Below are 18,583 nucleotides of genomic sequence, written 5' to 3'. Positions count from 1 at the left end.
ATAAGTAGCACTCTAAATAAACCTTATCTATGATCCATACCTTTATGGAGTGTTTAATACTACTGCTATTATTATTATTATTATTATTATTATTATTATTATTCCCCCAGATGAGACTATGGTCTTGCTGATATTCAGTGTGATTTAGGAATAAGGACAGCATACTGTTTCTAAACAGTCCCATAAATTAACATTATAAGATCTTCTGGGTGGTGTTCTAAGCCTCTTATATTAAAGCACAGTGGCTTATCAAAAATCATCTCAGGTGTCATTCCGTGTATTTCCTATTGCCATTGAATGTGTTGCCAACATAGCAGACAGCTCAGAGGGAACCAAAGGTTAAGGGAAAAGCATATCAAAATATGCTCCACCATCTTCTACCTATTTAGCCCCTGGAAATTTTGCATACACCTGGCCCACATGCATGCAAGTCATCTCTGTTCATCAGTGGATAATTCACAGTGAAAGTAGCAAAGTTTTGTTAAAATTATCTTTTGGAGAAGAAGACAGACTGAATGACCACATTAAAAAAAAGTAAGTTTAGAATTTATTGTACCCTTCAAATATTTTTCAATGTGTACATCATGAAGACTAAGGTGGATCCTGCTTTGTGGAGACAGAGTGACTAAGAAGTTATGATTTCTAGTCTTCTTTTCTCCTCTCTGGAGAACCCTGGCTGCTCAGATTTCTCCATCAGGAAATAATGTGCCATAAAAGCAAAGGGTAAAAAATAAAAAAAGAGTGCAAATGCACAAAATTTTCATGAGTTCTTTGCTTTGCTCTCTTAATTATGCCAAGAAAGATACACAAAGTTAATAGTATGAGTTAAATTTCTCATCCTATGGTTAACCACATCTGTGTGCACAACTACTTAACTGATGGTTTCACTCGGTGCCAAGAAAGATATATCATCAAGTGGAATTATTTCTTCTTTAAAAAGATCCTCCAGTGTGGCATCTGAATTGCCTCATGTGTGGTTTGGAGTGCTTGATGCTGATCAGGGTTGGGTTAACCAGTAGGCATTTACCTGGCAAACCTGCTTAGAGGAAGGCAGAAAGTGGTAGTTGTATTTTTTTCCCCATTGGGCAACCAATCTATGGGATTAGAGGAAGGAGTCCCAAGAAGATTGTGAATCTTCTTGTCTTCCAGGATTGGCCAGCTCAATTATGCATTTATTCCTTCAATTGCATTTATGTAGAACCTGGTGCATTGGGCATTATTGTCAACACTAGGGAGATGGAACGAATGAGCCAAGGTTCTTGGAGTCCAATGGAAAAGACAGATTAGAACAGACACATTACAATACAACATGAGCAGGGAAATAATAAAGGTACAAACAAAATGCTGTAGAAGCCCAGAGAAAGGAACGAGTAATTTTGACTAGGAGGGAAGGTGAAATTTATGTGGGTCTTAAAGGAAAAGAATTTGCCAAATGGAGAGTTAGAGGTCATATTCTACATAAAGGATAAGCAGCATGGGAAAGGCTAAACATCAAAAGGCCATGCCTTATCATGAACATGGGTGCAGGAGATGGGCGCTTGAAAATGAGGCTTGAGGGGCGCCTGGGTGGCTCAGTCGTTAAGTGTCTGCCTTCAGCTCAGGTCATGACCCCAAGGTCCTGGGATCGAGCCCCACATCGGGCTCCCTGCTCAGCGGGAAACCTGCTGCTTCTCCCTCTCCCACTCCCCCTGCTTGTGTTCCTTCTCTTGCTGTGTCTCTCTCTGTCAAATAAATAGATAAAATCTTAAAAAAAAAGAAAAAAGAAGAAAAGAAAAGAAAGAAAAGAAAAGAAAAGAAAAGAAAAGAAAAAAGAAAAGAAAAGGAAAGAAAAGAAAAGAAAGAAAAAAGAAAATAAAAGAAAAGAAAAGAAAAAATGAGGCTTGAGTGATGGTTTGAGACCCAGAGGGTCATGTCTCACATGTCCTGATAACAAGTTTGGATGGGCCTTATCCAGAGCGACAGGGAATCTGAGTGGTAGATGGCTAAAGTAATATAATTTGTTTTTCAGGAGAGTAACTGTGGGGTTACCAAAATCAGTACAGTGAGTAGTGTAATGGACACAGATGCCTGGTGGCGGCATCACACAGGAGACTGTGGCTACCGAGAGAGAAGGAAGCCCTGATGTCTGGCCCCTGAGAAGGTTCTTCACTAGAACAGTTGGGTTACATAAAGCAATACTTCCTATGTGACAAAACACATAGAAAAAAAAATACTGTCAGAAATTCACAAATAATTATAAACCAGAGGTTATAAAACTACTGAGTCTCTGGGTCAGAAAAATTTCTAAAAATCACGGAGGTCAGTAAACCCCAATCCTGGAGGGTTTTATGCATCCACATTTCCAGGCTTCTTCATGGGCTTAACGAATCAGAACCTCCAGGCCCAGGGCCCAGGAACATGGGTTTTTAAGCAACTTCTCCAGTTGATTCAGACAGATGAGTCAAGTTTGGAAGAGGGTGCCCCTAGGTGGATCTATCAGATTTACTGTTGAGCAAGGGTGAGGTCTTCTTTGAAATAATATCCCAAAAGCCAAAACAGCATGGTATTTGGCACACGGTAAGGATTCAATTTTTGTCAAATGCCCGGTTACAAGCGCGTGACTAGAACGGATGTCTGTTGCACATTCCTTCGGGACTCAGAGGTTATTAGACTTCAGTTTTAAATTCCACTGCTGTCAGCACTACTGGACTTGTCCCTTACCTATTTGAGTAAAAGAAAATTTTTTAAACCATTTTCTAAAGAATTTTAATCTCTCTTACATGTTTTAAAGTAGCAAAACAAGGTCTTATTGTTTTACGCTGGGTGGAATGTTGGGTTGGAAGCTACTTACTAAGATGCTAACACCTTACAAAATATACCCTAGTACCTGCTTCTCTCTGCCCCAATTTGATTAATTATATGTGTATATAGTACATTATATATTATGTGATCTTACCAGGAAAAGCTTCTGCACTTCTGGAGTCGGAGGTCAGGGACATGCCTAACATCTTGTTAAGTATAACTTTCTTATAGCAATAAATTTACAGATTCATAGTGGAAACAAAAAAAACCCTACATTTTAATTGTTGAGTAGAAAGCCAAAAAATTATACTATGTAGTCACCCAATTACAATGGCAAATGAAAAATAACGCCAGCATCGTGTATTTTGACCAGTGCCTTTGAGTTCTCTATTTGTTCAGAGTATCTTCCACAGAAGCCGTTAGAAGTCCCTTTACTTAAATTAACTGAAAATTACTTTCTGAAAGAAATATTTCCATGTTAAACTGATAATCCAATAGCATCATTCCGATTTGGACATCTGTCATTATACCAGCAAGGTACAATCATTCTCTGAGTACAAACTAAGAATTATATAAATATAACAATAATTTACATGTTAATCTTCTACAATAAGCTACTTGCATGACTCTGCCAAGAGTCATGTATGAGATGAATTGCGTGAAGCAAGAATTTAAAATTCATTCTGATAAAAATCTCGGGACATTAGCAAAGACATAATAACCACAGTTTGGTGCGCCCAGTGTCATAGTCTAGACACAGGACTTGTTGCAAGCTACAGGTATTGGCACCCAAGGGAAGGGTGCATAGAGGTGGGGGTGTGTGGAGAAGTACTCCTCAACTGTCAAAGCCTGTGCTTTCAGTGAACAATAGCAGTAACAACGACAACAAACTACAAGTTAGACAGGACCTGGTTGACACCACTTTCTGATTCCCCAAACTGAGATGTGTCCTCTTTTCTGTTCGCCCTCCTTTCTCCAGCCCCTATCACACAAGCAGCCTGCTGTATACCACTAGCTCTGAGCTCGTTCTACCACTGTGCGAAGTGCTTATTTCCCTTGCTGTCCTTTTCATGCTCTGTTTCACGCATAAATATTGGAATTTTATTTTGCAGAAGAGGCTGTATCCTATTAGTGAACAGGTTCAAGGGGTCCAAAGCCTTTTGGGGGATTCCAGAGAAATGGCAAAGATATTTGTTGAAGGGGAGAGTAACCTAATGGAATTATTATCATTTCGGAGAGAAAAGGATCTGTAGTCAGCATTTATTAAGCCTCTACAGTGTGCCAGATAGGCGGACATTTTACATAATTATCTCAACCCGCTGAAGAACAGCTCTGTGAGTATATAATGCTTTTTCCCATTTTAGACTAGACACAGAGATTAAAAGACATTTAAAAATTTGCCCAAGTTTATCAAATTAGCAAGTGACACAGCCAGCCTGAGAACCTGAGACTATCCCTCTCCCAGCATAGAGCTTTCTTCATCAATACTATGTACTCCTGGCACAACTAGGATTGACTGTCCTCAGTCATGTACAAACCAAATGCAATTAGGTTTTGTGCCTCCCTCTCTCCTCCTCAGCCTAGACAGCCTCAAGTGGAGGGATCCTGCACTACCACTTGCCTCTCCAATCTTACTCTGTGCCTGGCATACAGCAAGTGCTAAAAATCACCCCTTGGATGAATGGAAAAACTTTCTTTATCATCTGATGTATACCCTTTGCCTCTAAAAGAATCACATCTCCTTCATGAGTACCAAGCCATTCACACAAAAATAAATTCCCTCGTTGCATTTTGTGCTTTTCTTTATTTAGAGTTTCCTTAGGACCTATTTGGAAAAGAAAATGAACAATTAAAAATAACTTGGCTATTTCATTCTTCTATTCTGTTAGGAACATATGGGCTACATTAGCACCACCAAGCTGAAGAATATAAAAAGCACCCCCTCCCCATGGTATCTAAGTTTTATACTTGTCTGTGCCTTTTTAACTCCCCACACATATACCTCTAGACTCTTCTGGTTTTATTAGCGGAACTCTTCAGAGTAGCGGCAAACATGTTTCTTCTTCAAATATTATTATTGTATCATTCAGCACTGCCAGAACAAAAAGCACTCATTAATTTTGCCAAACTACAAAAGTAATTTGTCATGTAAAAACAGAATTATATGGCCAGGTACTTTACAATGCACTGCTAAAGTTCTCATCAACTTGGGGGGGGCGGGGCAAGTGTCAGAACTTTGGCAACTAGTAAGTCAGAAACAGAAAAGAACACTATTAAATACACACTGTCATACATTCAAATAATGGGTAAAAACATTCTTCTGATCAAGAATCACAACCTAATCATACATTTTATAAATACACTTCACATATGCATGTGTTTTCTGCAAGCTTCATTTAAGCAACCATAAAATGATTAAAAATTAACCTTTACAAAGGTCTACATGTATATAAATCAAGAAAATAAAATAAACATGCTCGCTCTTGGAACATTTAAAATTGAAACTGTCTCAGATTGGACAATTATAAAAATGCAACTGAAGGAAGTATGCAAAAATAAGCTGTCAAAAGAACTGTCCCACAAGGGTTTTGTGATACTAACAAAATCAAAATAAGGCCAAGCTTTGGGGAGTATGTCGATGTCATAATAAATCAAGTCTTTCCATTCACTGAGAATGAGTTCAGGAGGTTTGCCCTACCAAAGAGGTAGTCTTTTGCATAGCCCGCCTCATGTTGCAAAACCAAAATTTTAAAACATCATCATATATTCTATTAATGGCTTGTGTTTTTGTGAAAGGTAACTTGGATGACTCAAGTATAAATCCAACCAAAAAGAGAAACAACCTTACTGCAGGAATGTGGATGGTTTCTTCCCAAAAGAGCCCCGGTGGAATCCATCTGTGATAAATTCACTTTCCAACATCAAGCCAGCCTGTCAAGGATGGAAAGTTTGGCCCTTGCACAGATCTCACCCTAATTACCCTTGATCCTTGAAAAGAATACTTTCATCAAAACAGAGCAAACTTACAAAAGAAGACAAGGCCCCATTAGATGAATAGAAGAAATGACGTAGAGGGCCACCAGACACTTGACTGCTTGGGTGATGTCCCATTACTTTCACAAAAGCCAAAGCTCCTGGAGGGCAGAGCACTCTGTCTAAGATCCAGAACTATCCTGGCATATGACAGTCCTGTGGGGACAAATGTTATCAATTTGAATAATGCATCTTTATAGGAATATAACACTGTATGATTATCAAGGTATTTTCCCACACATTAATCTCATCTGACCCTGCAACAACCCTGTTGAACTCTGCAGAAAGGAAATTAAGTCTCCAGGAGATTAAGTAATTTGTCCAAGGTCATAAACGTACAAAGGAGTGTGCTGACATGAGAATGCAGGTTTTCTTTATATAAACACATATTTTCTTTCCTCCAAAACAACCTCCCTACTGCTCACTCCCTACCACAGTTAGGGTCCAAAATCACAAGGCCTACATCATAAAATTATACTCATCCATAACAGGAAAACTTGTATCTACTCTAACGGTGGAGAGACAATGAAATGCTTTTTTTTTTTTTTTTACAACTACATATTTATGTGATTGAAATAATGGTTACTATTTTAATAAGAAATCCAACTGATCATTTCGGATAGGTTGGTAAAGGAAGAAACTTATAAACTGTATCTGGAGAATTCTAACATCTGTGATTAAATGTAACATTCATCATTTTGGGCAAAGCCCAATGGTCTCAGGGAGATCTCTGAGCATTTGTAGGTATCCTTCAAATTGTTGGGCTCTGGCTACCCAAGGAGAGGCCAGGCTAACAGGGCTTTCTCAGACCAACTCACAGAGGCAGTTGTGAGCCATAAAACCCTGCATGTGATAATTGGGAAAGGTAAGAGAGGAGGGGGTAAAGGCTAGGTATGAATCCATTTCATCCCTCGGGGCATACAGAGAATTTCCCAGCACCTCCGTGGCAAATGCTTGTCGAGTCTATTCCCATAGACGTCATCTCCTCTTTATCTGTGAGGGATATTAGAATCCCCTGCATTATTTCCTTCTTCAAAATATTTCAGCCCGAGTTCTGGAGCCAAGTGAGAGAGGAAACTATCACAGAGGCTATTTTGACACTGGATTTCATGAAAAGTGACGCCCATAGGCAGCTGGGGATAAGTGACACCAGCACATGGACCTATTTCGGGACTGATATGAGTCTAATGTTTTCCATTCAGCTTATGACCTCTGTTGACTTCAAGGGACACTATATTTGTGAACAGACTTTGGGAGCCGCTGTTCTTTTACTCCCTGTTAAAGGGGGTTTCAATATTCCAAGGACCTAATAACCACCTATGAGCTTTGAGACATGATGGTTTTTAGTGGGTTTAAATCCAAAAGCCTAAATAAATAATAAATAAATAAATATAAATAAATCCAAAAGCCCTCAGGTTCTTAAAAGGTTCAGATGGAAGATTCCTTTATCTGTGTCTTGAAAGCTCTAATAAAAAGAACTGAAATTATCACACATGACCTGTGAACTGAAGGGGACAGAGGACCTTTTGCCATGTTTCCTGCACATTCCCTAAAAGCAGCCTGGGAAGAAAGTGAGAAAAACTGCTCAGTTCTAATGAGCACCTAATGGGTAGGAACACCAGGGATTTATTTTGTGAATGCTTCAAAAAATGGCTGAGGTCTTTAACCACTAACCTGCCAGAAAACGTGTGGCCTTATTAAGCATCAGCAGAATAACTGAACAGTGTTTGAGAATCATGAATGTGGCCTTTTTGACTTCCCAAAGTATACACGGATATTTTCTTTGACTTTCCCTTATTGCAGATCCATAAAAACGATACTGCTTTGTTCAGGAGACTCGGGACACATGGTGCTGCGTGCTACTGCAGAAACACATCCCACATTAAATTAAGTTAGAGGTGGTATTTGAAAAATAAATAAATAACGGAGCTCCAATTCACTGCAAATGGTACCGGAGGCCCGTAAGTGGGAAGCCTACAAGAGAAGGACTTCTTTTAGAAAGATGTTTTACAGGACTTTTTCTGCATCATTAACTCTTCTGGAATCCTGAATATACCATGATGAATTTCTCTAAAAAAAGTAGCTACTGTTTAATTTTGAATCACTTCAAAGAGCCTCAGTAGAAGGAATCAAAGAAAACCAAAAAGACCAGTAGATGTGAAATTTGCCAAGAAAGAAAAAAAAAAAAAAACATGAAGGTTCTAACAGATTCTGACCATGTACTGAAAATACCACTGATTATTTTGCTAATACAGTGTTTTACTGTTCCATGCGGCTGAAATAAGTCTCTGTATTCATCGGAACACAGGATATTTTTATTACAATATTTGTGTCATAGCTCTTTAAAAGGAAACATATTTAAAACCTTGAAAAGAATCTCTGTCCTAAAATGGTTCTTGATGTGTAGGTGAGTGCATGTGTTTTACTATAAACAGATACTTAATTGGAGTTCACATTGCTTAAAAGAGTAAAAAGATACTGGTAGTCTTAGTCCTATCCTCAACATGTAGTTCCAGGAAAAATACATAATTTTTAAAAAGCAAAGCAATTTGGAAGGTGGGGAAAGGAAAGAAAGTTGGCTGGGATATCATAATGGTTGTTTGATAATAATAATAATAATCATCATCATTGGTCTTTAAAAAGGTCTTTTACATAAAACCTGCCCAATGGAAAAGAAAGAAAACCTCCTAAAAATTCCACATCCCTGAACACCACTACATCAAAAACCATCTGGAAAATGTCAGATAATGGTAACCGCCCACCTAAGAAATTCAGTAAACTTTGTCTTCAATTACCATTTAGAATAATCAACTCAAATTGAAATTTCAATTTGAAAACCCTCAGAAGACAAAGCTGGGATTAGGAATCAGATTTTAAAAGTCTCCTTAAAAGACCATCTGTTTAGAGACACCCTTCTCACATCCCACCTTGTCCCTGATCTGTACCATAAGTTCACAGCAGAAGCAAAGCTGAATTTAAAGATATATACACATGGCTACTATGAAGTCTAGTTATCACATGTAGTTCTGAGCTTGTCTCAAGTTTCCCTTGTTATGTAAGCACTTAGGGGCAATAAAACTTCACTTACATTCAGCAGCATTGTGAGTCTCAAAACATTAATCTACCTGACTGCACAATCCTTTTACTGGCAGTGGATAGCCCTGGTGTTTTATTTATATTGATCATATTGTCGATGCTATATGGAATAATCATTTAGTAGCCTATTAGCCTGTAACGTTTTATTACTGTTGTTAAATATCATTACCCATACTGAACTCCATTATTAGAAAAATCGGGTCGGAAAATCTAAATATTCAGAAAGAACTACAGAGCTGTTGGTTCCCACCCCCATAATCTGCAGACTGATGAGAAGAAAAAATAAAAAACAATGAGTATCCACTTCTCACAGATAGAGGTCACTAATGGACTGAATTTGAATCACTGTAGCAGAAACCACAAAGTTATTAAAGTAATCTAGTGAAAAATGAACTTGAATTGAAATTAAAGTAAAAATACCAAAAGATGATTCTTCATAAAGGTCTGACCTGAATAGAATTAAAATTGCATCATCTTGCCCTTTTTGAATCTTCTAAACAATGAACAAAACCGAGAGCCCCCCATCCTTTGCTGTTTTTTAACTTCAGACACTGCTGATCACAGAAGCAGCAATTCTTCCTTGTAGGGTACAAGACTGAAGAGTCAGACTAGATCAGATGTTCACACTGAGTACCTACAGAATAAGGCTTCTGGACATACATACTTGAGGCTTTCCTGAAACCACAGCTTCAAACTGGGAAGATATAAGGTTGCTTCAGGGAGATGTGTCTAAATCCTAAATCAAACTCTCCAACAGGCCAGGATATAAATGTAACGGGCATCAGAGGAGGTTCAAATTAGATCCAGCCGGTCATAGTCAAACTCGGATAAGATCACATCATCTGAAACCTAGCATACAGGGGAAAAACCATGACTGCCTAGGGGACCTCAAGGCAGCCCAGCATGGTGTCATTTGTGAATCTACTTTCTTCTGTTAAAAGCATCCCCTGGAATTTCTAAAACTGCAGTGAAACTACTGAGGTGTTAAGACATGGGCATTTTTTTTTTTTTAAACCAGCATTCTTTCCATGCTAGGTTTGTAATAGGTTCTGCTACACGGCTAGCCCACTTCTAACAATCTCTTGTACCTACGGGCAGAGACATGGAATAATGCTTGAAATTTCATCTTCCAACCTCCTCCACTCAGATATTTGCAACTCAACATGACAGTATGGTACTGCACCTCCACTGCTGATTATTAAAAATTCTTAAATGGTTTAACCCTATCCTGTTTGGAGCTTTTGAGGAGGAGAGGAAGAAAAGTTGTATTTGGAGGAGCAATAACATCATGGTGAAATAAGCAACTTTTCATGGCATGTGTATTAACCAAAGATTCATTCTCTTCTAATACGGTGGCCTGTCAATCTTATGTACCTGGTGCATATTTCTTAGTAATTAAAAAAGAAAAACTCCAGTTCTGTTAAACACTTTAGATACTGACCTAACATTTTACATTCACACTCCAACAACCAAGTACATCCCTGGATGGATGCCAACCTGCATTCTATTACCTCAAAATGTTTGGGGATCCTTTCATTGTAGACTTAGGAAGGTCATATCACTTAAACCCACAAACAATATGGATTCTTATATGGAAGCTAGCCTACATATTAGCTTTTGGCTAGGAGAAGTTAGACATAATAAATTTAGCAATAAGCCTCTGAGCAAGGGGACATGCCCCAAAGCTCCCTGAAACCCTATATGATATAAGAGCCTCCCAGCTGAGTGGTAAGCAATAGCTCCCATTTAGATGGGGCTTTGCATAGCAAATGCAGCATGTGAAGAAATCTAATCAGCACCTTGCACTCTGCACTAGCATTTACACGGATTTGTGCTTTGCACTTGATTAGCTTACTGCAAGCTTTACAAGAGATTCCCTCCACTAAAATTAATCAAAAGCTCTTGGAGACTGCTTTCCATTTACAAGAGAAGTCAAGATGAGCTTCCAGGTGAATAAATAATGATCATAATAATGATGACAGCAGCAGCAAACATTGAGCTGCTTTGAGACTCAGCTGGGGGAAAGGGGACTGTGGAGAGTTGGGGCTGGAATCTTTCTGTAGCTCTCTGAGGGCAAAGCAGGAGCTATTTTCTTAGTTAACCTAAGTAAGGCTGCTGTTTGGGAAACGTGACCATATTCTCTCTCTGCTGCCCCTGGCCCCAAGTGCACACACGGGACCACTTGCTCCCCCCACACCACGGTGTGTCAGGCCACTGAGAACAACCAGCCTCTCTGCAAGGCCACTAACCAACCCCCCAACACACACACACACACACACACACACACACACACACACACATCACTGTAAATTCATGTTGCCAATGGCTAACACGTTTCATCTCAGACTGCAATAAAAATGTGACTTCTAAAGTTTTTATTTTATGACGCCAGAAGGTGAATGGAAGGAGGGAGGAAGGGAAGGCTCTGGGGATGTCAAAGGGGGAAGGTACTTTTTTCCCTTTACTTGATTCTCTCTCTCTCTCTCTCTCTCTCTCTCTCTCTCTCTCTCTCTCTCACACACACACACACACACACACACACACACACACACACACACACATTCGCTTTCCTGCACCAGCTAAATGAGGTGGGCGAATGGGAGTGGGCTCCTATCATTTTTAAAAGATGCTAAATAGGGCTGAGTGAGCGAGAGGGTGAAGGTGAGGAGGTGAGGGTGGGAGTGAGTGAAATCCATGCATCATTTTCCCGGATTGAAGAATACTAGAAGCCCCTGAATCCACATTCTCAATTTCCAACGAGCTACAAGATGAGGCCCCAGCTAAGGCCGAGGGTTCTCATCCATCCCCAGTGGAGCCTCACCTCCCTGCACAGCTGCCCGCCTAGGGCAGAGAAGCGCCGCGGGCCCCTCTAACCTGACTGTAGATCTCCCCGCCCTAGGTGCCCATCCCCGGCATCTTGAACTTCGCCTCCTTCTTACTTTCACTCAGATCTGGCGAGCGTCAGGAAAGGCGCTGGGAAGGAGCAGGAGCTCAGCGGCGGGGCATGGAAGGAGAGGGTTGGGGGTGAGCGTTACCTGCGAAGGTTCTCGAGGTCTCCTCCCAGCCCCGGTGGTAATCTCGCTCAGCGCCGCGTCCTCCCCCAGATCCAAACTTTTGCTAGGTCCTCCGGGTGGCGGCGGCGGCGACGGTGGCGGCTGCCGAAACCCAGCCTTCTCGCCCGCAGCGTCGGGGCGCGGGGGTGCGGAGGCCGGAGCCTTAGAGCGGCGCGCGCCTCCCCGCAACGGGCCGGAGCCCCGGCGCCCTTCTCGCCTAGCTCGCTCTCGTCTTTCTCCTCTACGGAGCCGCGGCATCGTCTTCCCCCGTCCTCCGCCACCTCCGCCTCCAGGGCTCGGGCATGCCACTTTCTCTCGGCTCCGGCCGCCGCGGCGCCCGCCTCCTTTCCTCCTCTGCCTCCCCCTCTCCGCCTAGACCAAGCCACGAGTCCCGAAAGAAGCAGGGCGAGCGGGGAAGGCAGCGGAAAGAGGCCCCGCAGCGCCGGGGCTCCTCGGAGGCGGAGGACTTTGGGGGGCGGCCGGAGACCCGGGCAGGCGCTCGTCGGGCTCCTGGGAGCCCACCGCACTGAGCCCGGAGCAGGGCGCTGCGCGGGGCTGCGCGGGGGCGGGCGCGGGGCTCGCTCCAAGTGCTGCGCCGGCCCAGCGTGGGTCCCGAGGCTGCTCCGACCTCACTGCTGCCTCGATCGGATGCGGCCGGGCTAATGTAGACGCCGCGGCCCCCACCCCCACCCCTCCTGACACCCCCGGGAGATGTTTACAGTAATGAATTCGCGGGATCGCCTGCGTCGCTCCCGCGCTCCTCCTCTCCCTCGGTCCCTCGCGCTCTGGCGCGCTCCCCTTCTCGAGCCCTCTTTTTCTGCCCCCCCCTTTACTCCCTCCCTTTCAGAGTCCCTCCCACATTTCTGGTTTAAAGAATGCTTGGGAGGCGCGGCTGCAACCCTAAGCTTTCCAAGAGGCAAAGTCGGACTCGGTTTTTAACCCTCTCCTCCCCGAAGAGAGTTGCAGAGCGCCTGGACCAACACCATGGATGCCACCCTAACCGAGCAAGCCTTCTCCTCTCTCTAGCCAGCACCATCCCACCCCCAACTCTTAGGTATAATGCCGCCGTCTCAGCGCTGAAAGTCGATTTCCTCCCTCCCCGCCTGGGCTGTACTTCCAAGCCCAGGATCTATTACTTAGACACTGAGAAATGATCGAAACGTGAGATTAGAGGGTAAAAATATAACAAGTCTCTCAACCAAGATGGCGTTATTTCAAATGAAGCCAACCCTGATGATTTGCGCCCCCCACTCCCACCCCATCACCAGTTAACTCCCTGATCCCGGGGCTCATTAAATAACTTTAACTGGAAAAATAATCCGAACTTTAACATGATTATTTTGAACACCTATTTTCTGCCTTCACTCTGGTTGCTGGAAAAAAAGATTGTTCACTTTCCCCATAGATTACAACGGACAAGTAAATTCAGCCTCAAAGATTCAGGAAACAGACTTGACAGCAAAAGGAGCCTGATTTGTATACGGGCAATGTTTCCACTTCGCAATCTCTTTGCAAAGGTTAAAGAGTAATGTAAGAAAACCAGGTGCACGTTCTCTTTCTTGGAAAACATATTTTAAAAGGTTCTGGTTTTCTCCTCTCCTTTCATTGTCGTTCCTCCTGCCTCTAGTAAGTTGCTGTCATGTTTTAACAAGTCTGTGGAGAGGCTGAATGTGAACAGAAGAGGGAGAGCGAGCTGGAGCCAAGGCTCCAGGCTGCGCCGAGACGCCCGTCGGTGGGGCCACGCGAGAAGCAAACGGCGAGCTTGAAACTAGCTCAGGACCAACTCCCTATGGATCCGCGGGGCTGTCTCGGACCAAAGGTTGAGCAGGGGCGGTGGCCTCGACTGGCTCAGGAGGATTTCCCCGTCCTCAGTTCAAAGTCTGAGTCACTTGGCACCACTTTCCCAATTGTTTTTATTTCCTCCGCATCCCTGTTGTGTCTACCGCCTTCACTTATTTGACTACCTTCGTCGTGTTAAGAGGACTTGGAGAAACGCCCCATTTGCCTCCCAAGCACAAGCCACGCATGGATCCACCCAGACGCACGGCCGAGACGCACGCTGGCACACGCGCTCACACACGCACACACGACCTGGGTTTGTGCCCATGGGTCGCTGCTCCTGTTGCGTTATGCAAAGTGGTCAGGGAAATAACTTTGATTTACATCGACATAACCGCTCTTCTCCTCAAACTCAGTGTGTGACTAACAAGTACCCAGAGGAGGAGGGGCACGCCGGGGGTAGTTAATTGGACAGGGACAGACAGTGAGTGCCATCTTGCTGGGAGGTTCCAGGAGCAAGGCGCCAGCGTCGACAGCCATGGTGGCCTCCACCTCCACCAGCAGCTGTCGCTGGCCGGAGCCCCACGCGATCCTGGAGTTTCCCGGGCATCACTGAGAGACCAGTCGGCCCCAGTCACCCTCTTCCCTGATACTTAATTTCCCTGGTTAAGGCCCCGACCTCAACTGGCAGCCTTGATCTTGGGCCTGATTAGAAATGAGAAGTGACCGCGCCCGCGCTGAAGGCGCTGAGACGAACCCGGGACTGGTCAGCGCGGCGGCGGAATCTTTCCAGGCAACTCCAAGCCCGCGCGGGGACAGGGTGGCAGCTGGCGAGGCCCTGCTCCCTCCCTCCTCGCCGCCGCCTGGCCCCGGCACTTAGAGCGGGTGGGGGGCCCGGAGCTTTCCACCCCTTCTCTGCGTCCCACGCGCGCAGCTGAGACAACGCAACCCCAGTTCAGCCTGGTGTGCTGCCTGCGCCTTCGTCGCCCCCGCTGGCGCGCGGGGAAGACGCGCCGGCCCGAGCTCTGTGCCGGGCCACTGAAGACCAGCAGAGCTGGGGAAAGACTTGGTTTGGGGGAAAAAGTAACCCTCTCCCCAACTCGAAGGAAAATGCACTGGCATCCTCAGCATCTTCTTAGCCACGAATCAATCCCAGATTGCGGGCAGGAGGCGGGCTGGTGGCTTTAGATGCAACCGCTTGATAACATCGGTGACATTAGCAGATGGAGTGGGCGCGGGGTGGAGGAGTAGGGGGTGTTACTCCTAGAAGTTATCGTATTCATTCTGGGGAAGTGAGAGGCTGGATTACAGCAAGCTTAATGGCTCTAGAACCCCAATTTGGGATCGATCCTCCCAGCAGACTGGCAAATGTGTGTTTTGACCCAAAGCTCAGTTACAAAACTCTTTCGAGGAGGTGAATTCTACTTACAAATAGACCTCCCTAAAGTCGGGAGGAAGAGTTAAGCAGCCTATGCTCTCTCTGGAGGCAAAAAAAAAAAAAAAAAAAAAAGCCAAAAACATCCCATCCCGTTGACCACCCTACGCTGGTTAAAAATAAATAAATAAATTATATATAATGTTTATCTCCCCCCAGCCGCGTACCAGCAGCCCCGGCGGTTACGGGAAACTCCACCTGGCACCTCTGTCCCTTTACCTGGCGGCCGTCGTGTCTCCTCGCAGTGCGCTCATCCGAATCCGACCGGGTCGGGGAGGTGGAAAGGGAAGAAGCTGGCGCGGCAGCAGCGGGGATCCCGGGGCATGGTATTGTTTTAGGGGTCACCGCCAAGGTCCCTCCTGCCCATCGTTGAGAACCGCCAACCTGATCCCGGGGCTGGGTGGACACAGCCGCCTCGCAGCTGCTAGACACCCGGAACCGAGGGCCAAAGACGCACCCCGGGCGGAAGCAGCGCAGCGCCTTGGCGCGGAGAATGTGGCCACTGATGTTATCTCGGTGCGCTCGTTCCTCTGCGGTGACAATGGAAGATGCGAAACTCGCAAGGGACAGCGACAGGTTTCGAACGTACAACTAACTACCAGGTACCCAGCCTGAGACTGTATGCTGTTTTCCCCCTCCCCCTTCTTTCCCTCCTACTGGGGAGGGAACTAATTTAACCCTGTGTGCGCCCTACACTCCCTGGAGAAGCTAGAATCGACTCAGAAACCGCAAGCGGCGGCTCCCGGGGTGAGAGCTTTGTTCACGTGCGTTTCCAGTGGGTGTGTTGCTGTCTGGGGGCATTCGCGTGGCAAGACGCCAGTGGCAGGCTTCCAGCGCCAGACTCCGGCATGGGAAGGAGCCCCAGCGTTTCATCCGGACCAGACCCAGCCCTCGGAATCTATTTTTTGCCTCCAGTTACCAGATTTATTGAAGTTGCCAGCAAAGTTGGGTTTTATTCGTTTATTTCTTCCTCTCTACCCCCCCCCCCCCCGTATTATTTCCTTTCCTAGCGGTGCTTTGAAGATGGGAAACTCTCCGCTCATTCTAATTCTAGCTTATAACTGTTATGCGTGTGCGAGACGAACGGTGGAGGGTACCCATCCACCCACGCAAAATTTAAATGAAACCGCAGGGAAAGCTGTCTCCCATCCACTCACCCAGTGTAGGCAATGGCGAATGACCACATATTCAAGTAAGACCAAGACGCCAGAAGATGGGGAAGGGGCTGGTTTGAGGTAGCTGTGAATAGGGAGATGGAAGGGAGAGAGAACGTGCCTTAGAATGGAATAAACAGGGGAAACACAGACAAGAATGATGATGCAGAAAATATATCTGAGTCCCAACACTGAAAACAGCAGGTCAGCTTTAGTGCCTTAATTTTGATAGGCAATATTTCCCCAGCTCCTTTGGAAGCAGAATGAATGAACGAGTGAATGAATGAATGAATGAATTTGGGAGTTTGTTTTGTTTTGTTTTGTTTTAATGAGAGAGAGAAAGTGAATAAGTGAGGCTCAGCCTTGGCTGCACAGATGCTTTGCGTTTTGTAAACAGCTTTGTCTAAGTGCTCCCGACTCCCAAGAAGTAAACTGGAGTTGGAGGCCAGTCATCTCCTAAACGTGAAAAGGAAGCTTAGACAAGAGAAACTGACAGCTCAAGGCCTCTGCTGTCACCGGCACACCCCAGTGAGCCAGACCGTCGCCCACAGCGCAAACTCAGACAATCTTCTACAGATTCCCTTTTTCTCTATCTCCATTCTGGACTAAAGAAAGAAAGGACGAGTCTTCAAAAATCATTTAGAGGGTAGCACGTGGATCTTGCGAAAACTGAGTTATTTTTAAAAGAAAAAAAAAATGTGTTTCTCCACAGGATAGATGTTCTAAGTTCTCTCTGCAACATACCCAAGCCAATGGGAATCTGTAATAGCCATTTCAAACGCCTCCGGAGCCGGGCCTGCGCGGGGAGGTAATGGGAACGCTTTCCAGCCGGCCTGGCGCAGAATTTCCTTGTAAATCCTTCTAGTTTGCCAAGGTGGCAGCAAAGCATAGGGAGAGCTCTTCAGCCGGCCGAATCAACGCGGAAGACCACATTTTAGGACAAATACTAATCTGCCTCCTTTTAAATACTCATCTTTGTGTGTTTAAGTGTACATAAGTATCCACATGAGGTTCTTTCTTTAAAACCTTGATCTGAGGTAACAGTATAATTATTTCATCTTTAAGAATACGTTTCTGTTTAAAAGAAAATGGAAATCCGTGCAGGTTTTACTTTCTGATTTACGCTGCCAGAAAATGAGTAAGATTAAAAAAGTGAGGCGAGGTGGCTGCAGATGTACAGAATTTGTATTTTAGATTATAGCTGTTTATAAATTAAAAACAAACACTATCATCTGGCTGTGCTTCCTACTAAAGACTGTTGATGGGATGACTGTAATCAGGACAAGGAAAATTAAGTAAGAAAAACATCACATCAAATGTATGAACAGAATAACTGTAACAAGTTTCTTAACCACATGACCCATAAGTCAGCTTTAGAAATGTGTGGTGGTGGAGCCACAGGAAGCGAAAGAGTAGTAAATGTGGTTCAGGGGCTCCAGAGGGTAATAATTTTGCAGACTCACAAAACTGGGATAATTAGGTTACTTTATTTTTATTAAGAAACCATCGCTAATACAAAAGAGTAGAAGAGTAGAGAAACAAAAAGCAAATCTGTGAGCCTCACAAAATGGAAAGTCATGGGGAACCTGGGGGGTTCAGTCAGTTAGGTGTCTGACTTTAATTTTGGCTCAGGTCATGATCTCAGAGTCCTGAGAACTAGCCCCTTGTGGGGCTCCAAGCTCAGCAGGGAGTCTCCTTGAAGATTTTCTGTCCCTCTCCCTCTGTCCTTTCCCCCACCTGTGCACTCTCTCTGGGGTGCACTCTCTCTCAAATAAATAAATAAAACCTTAAAAAAATAACAACAGAAAGTTAGCTCATTCGTTATTCTTTGGACTTCATTCCTCGATGGAGTTTTCACATCAGCTGAAACTTGACTGCCATCTCAAACCTTTCGTGCCCCTCTCCATGTTTTTTGCACACTCCCCCAACTATACAATCCACATGTACATTTCCCTGTGTTTCTACTTTGTGGAAGGGCGCCTGGGTGGCTCAATTGGTTAAGCGTCTGCCTTTGGCTCAGGTTGTGATCCCAGGGTCCTGGGATCAAGTCCCCACATTGGACTTGACGCCCTGTAGGGAGCCTTCTTCTCCCTCTGCCTCTGTCTCTCATGAATAAATAAACAAAATCTTAAAACATAATAATAACACTTTGCAGAAGTAAAGATAACATAGGATTTGGATTTGTAAGATCATGGTTTAAGCCCGAGCCCCTGAAAATTTTGATCTTGGGTAAGATTGGCTCTGAGCCAGTT

The 18,583-nt window shown here is 44.4% G+C and overlaps 1 protein-coding gene across 6 annotated transcripts in view; it reads right to left on the bottom strand.

The window, feature by feature from the left end:
• FLRT2 (fibronectin leucine rich transmembrane protein 2) overlaps window positions 1–15,854 on the bottom strand; it is a 101,470-nt gene extending 85,616 nt beyond the window's left edge. The window contains exons 1-4 of one of the 6 annotated variants that reach the window (XM_073895688.1): window positions 11,946–12,724; window positions 7,313–7,374; window positions 5,809–5,970; window positions 4,784–4,873 (exon numbers count right to left, since the gene is read on the bottom strand). The gene's annotated coding sequence lies outside the window, so the exon portion shown is untranslated. Of the gene's footprint in view, window positions 1–4,783; window positions 4,874–5,808; window positions 5,971–7,312; window positions 7,375–11,945; window positions 12,725–15,396 lie in introns of those variants that run through there. The other 5 variants (XM_073895689.1, XM_073895687.1, XM_073895690.1 and 2 more) reach the window with 5 other exon arrangements.
• Between the last annotated feature and the right edge of the window lie 2,729 nt (window positions 15,855–18,583).

Source organism: Callorhinus ursinus, unplaced genomic scaffold, assembly GCF_003265705.2.
Source record: "Callorhinus ursinus isolate GAN/ISIS: 27379988/994484 unplaced genomic scaffold, GSC_fseal_2.0 scaffold8, whole genome shotgun sequence".
Classification (NCBI taxonomy): domain Eukaryota; kingdom Metazoa; phylum Chordata; class Mammalia; order Carnivora; family Otariidae; genus Callorhinus; species Callorhinus ursinus.
This window is presented reverse-complemented; position numbering and strand designations above follow the sequence as displayed.